Consider the following 9,578-nt stretch of genomic DNA (forward strand, 5'->3'; position numbering starts at 1 on the left):
GCAACCATACACCCTTCGGCATCCCTATGAATTTCTAACTTCAACTAAGCACACGATACTCAAGCTTGTGAATTGAGCGATGCGGCTGTGAGGGTGAATGTAGATTACGTACATGTAACATGTAACTTGTTTACGAGGTATTGGTTGAACGTAGCGTGTCATTCCTGCTTAAACAGTGCTCCCTGCTAGACAGTGTACCGCAGTACACACAAGCGGCGACAGCAGAGCCTATCTCAAGGTCAATTTCGCAATGCGCTGTGTTTCCCTGTCATTGTCCCAGTGAACTCATAAGCAAACTGACCGAGATTCTTGTGCCAACGCCATTCACCCCCGGCCCGCTCCCACGGCGTGCTCAGCCTATAAACATTCGTAGTGTTACGTGAGCCGATGATTACATCAGTGGCTTTGTCGTGGTGACGTAATGTTTTGGTTCAACCAGGTCTGCTTTCTTAACTAGAAAACGCCATACCAAAACCAGTTCTTTCTGCTTCCTCGGTTGATGAAGCCTCGGTTGATGAAGATTTCTTGTAGCAAAGCAATGTTATCCAAAAAAAGGGAGCCCGGCTCCTGACAAATAAAGTGAACGAGTTCAAACTAGGCCACGCAACGAAGTAAGAACGTTACCTAAATATTCTCGCTGCAACACGCATACGCTTTTAAGCATTTCTTTAAGAAATGAAATTCATTTCTTTGGCTCTTTCCGCCGTTTTAAAGGGAATAAACCTGCTTCTTAAGTTTACCAGTCCAGTATTTTTCACCCGTTTTCGTATTCGAACGGACGTGTTGGTCGCCGAACGCAAACTATTTAGCTCTTCTACAGCACCTGGTGTCGCGAGAGGCTTTGTGGCGTCTGAAGGTATGAATATGGTTGTGGTCGGTCGTGGTGCTGTGTCGTGTTCTTCAGACGCAAAAAAAAAAATGCGTTGTGGTTCATGCTTTCAAAATGTACTCTTCTTTCTTGGGCAATAAAAATTCCAATACCCTTAAGGTCGGCATTCCTTTTTCAGAATGGTCCTACTTTGGCGACCTTTAGATTATCTGGGTAAATGCAAGGGAGATCGCGTGTTTCCATATTAAGGCGTAAGCTTTTAGTGGCTCATGAGTGTCCGGGCGCAGTCCGCGGGGGACGCAGGAAAGCGGTCATCACCGGCGAGGGCCTTGCAGCCATATGGCTGCGATTGCATCCCATGCTAGCGGCGATCGGTAGTCGAAAAAGACGAAGACGAGTTCTTGATCAGCTGCTAGTCCTGCTTCGCTCTGGTTCTTTCGGTTAAATTTGTGCGTACCAACGCCCCCGTGGCAGGTACGATATCAAAAGCAATGACGGACGTTCCGCCTCCTCTGCCGCCAAGGTTGGGGGCTGGCCTCCAAGCTGCAAGTCGGTCTGCTGCGCTCGACCACCTCAACGCGACTCTGCCAAGGTCATCGAGCTGCTCAGACGTCGACGACATGGATTCTGACGGCGGATATACCGAGGTCACAAATCGTCGGTTGAAGAGAAAACTTCGTAGGACATCAAGCGTGAGTGAGCTTAACTACAATAAGCCGCCCACACAGCAAGCGTACACAATCGCCTACATCCCCGTCGCTGCTACAGGCAACTTCAATTCCCTCAATAGGCAAACTCTCACTGCCTATCTCGAGAGGCTGGCTCCAGGGCAAATCAGTGAGGTCCGAATTAATCCCAGAAGAAACATACTTACTGTTGATGTGACTACACGAACCATCATCGACACTTTGAAAGCTGTAACTGAGCTAGGAAATATTCTTGTCCACTCATTCATCGTACATGGAGGCAGCACCACCACCGGTGTTATCTACGATGTCGATACAGATATTGATAATGACGATCTCCCTACGCTAATCTCCTCAACTGTCCATATCACAGACATACACCGTTTTGGACGGTCGAGGTGCGTAAAACTTATTTTTGAGGGAGAGACCTTACCAACACATGTAAAAGTGGGTTATGTGCGCCATCCTGTCCGTCCATACATCCCTAGGCCCTTGCAGTGCCGTAAATGCCAGAAAATCGGGCATGTAAGTGCTGTGTGCGTGAACAAGATGACATGTCCGCGCTGTGGTGGTGTTCACGATGAGTTGACGTGTGCTGGCTCTGACTTGAAGTGCCCTAACTGCGATGGGCCGCACGAGGCAACGTCGAAGGACTGTCCAAAATTAAAGACTGAAATGACCGTGCAAAGGAAAATGGAGCGAGATCGATCTACACACAGAGAAGCGGCTACCAAGGTCCACCGCCGCCAGAGGCGCTCACGTAATCGCAGAAGGAGATCAGCATCGACAACAGGACAACCTGTACTCCAGGAAAAGTCGTCGCGCGCTCCTGCTAGTCCTTAAACGTCAGAGCCACCTTTAACTACGTCTACTCTTCTGAACACCAAGGGCACTACTATATGACCGTCCCTGCCATCTTGGAGTACAAAAGTGCAGCCGGAACGCCAGCGTGAACATGAACCTTCATCGTCGGATGGGAAAATCAAGGCAATGCTTGCACAGTTGATTCGTCCCTTGCGAATGCTGCTCACCGGAGTTAAGACGCCCGTTGCCAAGGCTGCGGTGCAAATTCTCGACGCACTAGTACCAGTGCTTGCTGCTGTATAAAAGCTAGTAAGCGCCATGGCATCATCAACTTCAAGGTTGTCACTACGGGAAAGGATAAGCGGTTCGGTAATATTCCAGTGGAACACACGAGGTCTACGGGATCGCCTGGGAGATTTTAAACAGAGAGTGCTCAAGCATGGGTTTCCAGTTATCGTAATATGCGAGCCGAATATGCCATCGCCATTTAGACTCTCTGGATACGAACAATTCGCATCTGGGACAAGTGGAAATACTAGCAAAGTTTTACTATGTGTGCGATGTGACCTCACGTATTCGCTAAACCAAGTTCCGGCGCATAACAGCAACGAGTACGTCTCTATAACACTGAAGCTAAAGCGCCGGATAATCTCGATCATCGGTGGCTATATTTCTCCCAGGGGAAGATTTGACTCTGGACACCTGAAACTTGTTGTTGACTCTTGCCAAGGACCTCATATTATTGTAGGCGATCACCATCTTTGGGGTAGTAGGATCACAGATCTTCGAAGAAGACAACTTCTTAACTTTACAATCAGCAGTTATCTTGACATCCTGAACGATGGCTCACCCACATTTCTTCGTGGCACAACGTACAGCAGCTGTCTCGATTTAGCTATCGCTTCACGATGCCTTTCGTCTTCTGCTGCCTGGTGCACAGATGCTGAAACGTATGACAGTAATCACCTACCTACTTATGTAAACTGAGATGGTTTACAAGACTTCCAAGTTCTCATACGCGACGCACTGACTGGGATGCTTTTCAAAACAAGATAGAAGAATCCTGCAACTGTGTAATTTCACCGAAAGAGATCGAAGAGCGCATTAGAGCAGCAATGCACGCAACAACACGCATCATCCAAACATCAAATTCAAGAACATCCGTTGACGTTATATATGAAGAGCTGCGGGCAGTACGACGTCGCGCCGAGAGGAAATACAGGCGAACTAAATTGATATCAGACTTGAGGACGTCACGCCGTGTGCAAAAGAAAATTCAAAGATACTTAGACAAGCTCGACAGACAACGTTGGAGGTCATTTTGCACCAGCCTGGACCCAAGAAAACCGTTGTCCACAATATGGCATGTTGTACGAGCACTACCATCTCCTCCACAACAGCTACGTCCCTTCCGAGCTTTGGCTATCATCCAGACGCGCAGTGAGAAGGAAATCGCGGAAGATTTCTGTATACACCTCTCTGGATCTACAACATCGGTAGCTTCAGTGCTCAGGTGTGCTCCTCCAACAATGGACGATCGTCTCGACCTTCCTTTCACGCTGCAAGAGCTACGTGCAGCGATTTCCTCTTCAAGACACTCAAGTGCGCCTGGTCCTGATGGCATTACCTATTCTACCTTGCGCCATATAGGCCCTCGAGCGACTGAAGAGCTCCTGGCTTTATGCAATCTCTCTTCATCCTCGGGAACTGTGCCTGCACACTGGAAGACAAGCAAAATCGTGGCATTATTGAAACCAGGCAAGACACCCCATGCTATGCTTTCCTACAGACCTGTGGCGCTTGCCAGTTGCATAGGTAAAGCCATGGAACGCATGGTTTTGACGCGCCTGGAGTGGTTTTTGGAGAAACGCAATATATATCCAGACGCAATGACAGGTTTCCGAAAGGGTAGGTCGTCAATCGACAGCGTCATTGACCTAGTAACAACTGTTCAACATCAGAAACGTCGCCGTCGATTAACGGCTGCTTTCTTTCTAGATATCAAGGGTGCTTTTGACAACGTTCTACATGATGCAATTTTAAATGCCCTAGAAGAATGTGGCGTCGGGGGACGTATGCATCAATGGATAGCCAGCTATCTTCAAGAGAGAACAATATTCATGACAACTCTAGTCGGTGAAACAAAGAACCACCCCGTCTATCGTGGAGTGCCTCAAAGAGGTGTGTTGAGCCCAACCTTATTTAATATCGTTCTCATTGGACTGGTCAAAGAACACGCAGTCACAGTCTCGGTCTCTGTGTACGCAGACGACATCTGTATATGGACCACGAGCTTAACGCGCTTGCAAGTGCAAACGAAGCTGCAGCGCGCGGTGTCAATAACGTCGACATACCTAAACAGTCGCGGACTGCAGCTCTCACCGGAAAAAAGTGTAACCATGGCATTTACACGGACATCAATGGCCTGCTACCCCGTTATGATTGATGGGAAGATTATACCTTCAGTAACCCACTACAAGTTTCTCGCAGTCATCATCGACCGTGACTTATCTTGGTCGAAGCACCTCTCTGGATTAAGAAAAAAGCTGGACAGCTTTACACAGATCGTACGACATATGTCTGGAAAATCATGGAAGCCATCCAAGTCATCTCTTCTGCAGCTCTACCGGACACTTTTTGTTGGCTACTTCCGCTACAGTGCGCCTGTACTTTCTCGGGTTAGTACAACTGCTATACGCACACTTGAAAGTGCTCAGGCTCGCGCACTGAGAATTCGCCTAGGACTACCACGATGTGCGTGTACTTGAGGCACTATTGCAGAGGCACGTGCGTGCCCAGGTCGAGTTTATCTGCAACATGAGCCATTGCGAGTGCATCTAAGGCTACTGACTAGACACAGGAATAATCCACTCACGAACGTCACAAGCCTACGGCCTGTGTCCGCCTACTCAGAAGCCGCGTTGTCGCAGCAAGACTTATTGCCATCGGACTTCGAACCGTATGACATACCCGAACTTCCACTCTGGACGATGTCAAAGCCAACGGTGAGACTCTCAATCCCTGGAATAACGAAGTCGAAGATGCCGCTTGCTGGGCTCAAGCATTTCGCCTATCATATACTGCTTACATGTATGGATATTACGAACATGTTTTTACAGATGGTTCTGTGACACAGACCTCTTCCGCGGCGGCCTACACGGTGCCAGGAATGGGGATCGCGCAATGGTGCAAGATAGGACACAGGACGTCGTCTACGGCTGCTGAGTTGACAGGAGTTCGAGAAGCAGTTCGCTGCATACTGCAACAGAGTCTCGAGAAGTGGACAATGTTCTGTGACTCAAAACCAGCACAGCAACTCATCAGCAATTATATGAGTGACAGAACCGCATACAATCCTCTGGTTTATGACATCGTGTCTCTGCTTGCTGACGCGTCTCATTCCGGGCATACCGTCGTGCTGCAGTGGATTCCTGGCCATTGTGGAATAGCTGGAAACGAACAGGCTGACGCGGAAGCAAAAAAGGCGCACACTGACGGAACTATTATAAAAATTCATTTTTCCCGGTATGACATTAACGCCTTGCCCCATACCTCCCTTAAAACTTCTACGGCGCGACATTGGGACAACCCCGAACATTGACAAGAGCGCCTCCATAAACTTGACGCTGGATTACAATTCCGGCTTCCACTTCTGTTGCGGAGAAGCCAGGAAACACTCATTCATCGATTACGGCTGGGTGTGGCATACACCCACCGATACCTTCACAAGATTGGACAAGCACGGGACACTGAATGTAGCGTCTGTCACACTCTCGAGACAATAGCTCACGTACTTTGCGGTGCCCTCAACATGCGGTCGAACGAAGTACACTCAAATCTACAGTTGGCAGCTTGGACTCCCGCCCCTTTTCAGAAGAAAAACTTTTGGGCGCGTGGAGGAGTGTTCACTGTGCCCAACGTGCCATAAAATCACTTTTGAACTTTTTAAGTGAGACTGGTTTAGACGATCGCCTCTAGAAGCTGTGAGACGTGCAGTCAGTGCGAAATGTGTTTGCGCAATAACTTTTGGTGACAAGATTACTTTTTGTATGGACAAGATTACTGTTACGTGTATTGCGTCTACAATGCGCATCCACATATTCGACAACGTGTATATAGTATCTTATTGTACTATAACATAATCACCCGCCACCTACCTTTCCCTGTATTTCCCACTTCCCCTTTCCCCAGTGAGGAGTAGCAGGCTAGAGACACGCTCTCCAGGCCTACCTCTCCTCCTTTCATTAAAATCTACTCCTCCTCCTTCATGCTAGCGGCCACGGCGGCGTCCGTTCGCAGAACAGTTTAGACAACAGCAAGAGAGGCAGTCATAGATAGGCTTTTGCCTATCGCAGTTTAGCTCAGTAAAGGGCCCATAGATTTTTTTGCAAAGGGGACCGCTAATGATATCACAATTATCCTTGCGTACTGCGGCTAAGATGCTGTCGCAACCGCATGCGTTGTTTTCGGGTAAATCAACCATGGTCGAGCTTACTTCATATTCATCGACCTTATAAAAATTAAAGTCTTCCTTGTTCTCCTTCCTTCTGAACGGTAATACTGTTTTCAATGAAAAGTGACCTATGATATTTCGCCCCGAATAAATTCAGTACTGATTGAAGTCATTTTCAACTTCAGTAGAGATACTTTCACGTATTACATGTTACATGTTATCCAATCCAGTCACCAGTTTCACATTCCCCATATTTTATTCGTGTTACCACCTTATTCTGCTATAATACACAGCATATATTTTTCTGAAGTATATAAACTGTGTTGTGTAATAGTTATTTCTATTGTTCCTCTATCTATGGTAATAAGCGTCTTTTATTTTCAGAACTTGCAGGAAGTGCCCTTGTCATCCAGGGGGCTTATGACCCGCACGTGTCTTGTACATTCCCGTGTACACTGCTACAGTTCATCGCTATTGCATGTAAAGAAAATTCACATTCGATATTCACGTCACTATGGTATAGATATTCGCAATCTATGCAGTGAAACAGTCCTCGCCAAAGGGCATAACCAACTCAAGTAACACGGGGAGGATAATTTTTCTTTGATGCATAGTGCAAGTTCTCTTGGAGGAAAATAGTAAATGGCATAGTGATCTGAAATAGGCGCATTACATACACCACGAAATACACTTGTGTTTTTACCCCAGATCACATGGGCAAGCAATACCATAGAGCCAACCTCTATGCGTGTTGGACCAGATATAACATTTCCCAAGTTAAATGACTCTAATCGAATTAAGAATTAAATAATCAACAGAATTGTCACTTAGTAAGTCAATATTAGTTTCCCCACATATTACCATCGGTGCTTTTAAAGCTGTCAGCGTTATTAGTATGCTTTCCATAGTCGAGCAAAAGTGATTTTTACATGCGTTTGGAGGAAGATATGCGGCATCAATTATTAAACAGCATTTAGGTTGTATGAGCAGTGTTTCAACTGAGTTTTGCCCACGATCGACATATTTACGCCAGTGGAAATCACGATTGCTTTTTACAAACCGGGTATCATCCCCGCCACTTATTTTATATTCTCGCGATCGCGCCACCAATTTGTAAACAGGTATTTCAGCTCTCTCACTTTTTTGAACCATGTTTCTGTTGCAGCAATGACATCATAACGGAATGAACACTGCGAAAGGTAGGCAGGGAGATCTTCAAGGTACTTCAAATACTGCGTACATTGCAATTCGAGACGGATAGACAAGCCTGCTCTTGATACTTCTGTTCAATTGCAGTAATGCTAAGTGACATTGTGAAACTTCGTGGCGCATACAGCAACACCTACCGAGATGGCTTTCTTTAATGGTGCCTGAGCAAGGTCATTTATAAATCTCACATGATGTACGCGTAAGTTTTCACTTTTGCGAAATGGAACTATACAATCCTTGACACGTGTGATCTTCCAGTTCTTTACCCTCTCGTCGATCAAAGCCTTTCCTAGAAGCATTTTGTTCGCAGAGCGGAAATACTCAGTCACGTCGATCGGAGAGCTTTCTGTGAAGCTAAGGTGAGTGGCATTCAGCTCAAGTTTGCTTATACATTGTTACTATTTTCTCCCAGGAGACAAATTTGATCACACTAGTGAGTTGTGCTTTGTCCTTTGAGGACACTATGGACAACTTCAGCGTCGGAGTCACTAACCTATATTTTTAGACACTTCGAAGTAGATTTCATAGTTGAAAGAATGTGTTCATCTTGTCCTACAGGAAGTCCTTCGATTTCTGTGTCATTTCAGTGGCTATATTGCTGTAGTTCAATAACTTCTTTCTTCAGTTCTTTAATCCTTTAAAAGGTTAACGCTTTCTCTCGTAACTTCCAATTACTCTGTTCTAGCAACAGAAAACTATTTTTTTTTCATTTCAACCATCTCAGTCCTAATTTCCGAGAACTTTGCATTAATGAATTTCATTGATTCCATCACGGGTTCAGGCTTTCTTTTTTTATAGCATTTGTAAGAGCTACCTTTAGCTCCATCCTGTTCTTTCCTTTTCTTCTTTCGAACTGTCATGTCACGTCGGCTATGACCTTCTTCCCTTCCTTTGTAGTTGATGGTTGCTTTTCAACCATTGCCCTCGCCAATCTGCGCACAGTAACGCAGACAGTCAACGCTCAACATTGCGGCTTCCTGGACTGCTCCGAAATGATTGCATAATTATTTGACGTGGTGGTTATTCCATATTTGCTAAGCTTGATCTTGGTGACATCTGTAGTTATGCCAGAGCAGTTTGCTAAATTTTGCGCCACCCGTAAAATACACTCATTAGCCTCCGGTGTGCTTGAACACGTTAATTATTGCGGCTGCCGCAAGTAACCGACGCTTTTCGAACTTGGCCTACACATTACTCATAGCATTCCCTTTATTATCACCAAATATAAACAAGGCGCCTTGCTTAGTTCGCAGAGCACAGCGGGGAAAACCAACTACGAGCCTTACATAATACAGCAAAATAGAAAAAGAAAACTAGATACAGTATTTATCTGCTGTGCCTCTAATAAACCCAGAAACTGAAACATTCCACCACACATTAGAATTGACATTTGACAACCATCCACTGAACTTGAATTTGGTATTGTCTACAGTTACTTTAGTACTCGGAGAAACATTGCGGATAGCTGCAGTTTTACACTCTGGAACCTTTGAATAGGCAATTCTCGACAAAGGCTATAGTTGACTCGCGTTAAATGCTTCCTGCTTTAACGCAATATAAACTACGTGCTTGGAATAGCTCACCGAGAAGGCAGAAA

Source organism: Dermacentor variabilis, chromosome 5, assembly GCF_050947875.1.
Source record: "Dermacentor variabilis isolate Ectoservices chromosome 5, ASM5094787v1, whole genome shotgun sequence".
Taxonomy (NCBI): Eukaryota; Metazoa; Arthropoda; class Arachnida; order Ixodida; family Ixodidae; genus Dermacentor; species Dermacentor variabilis.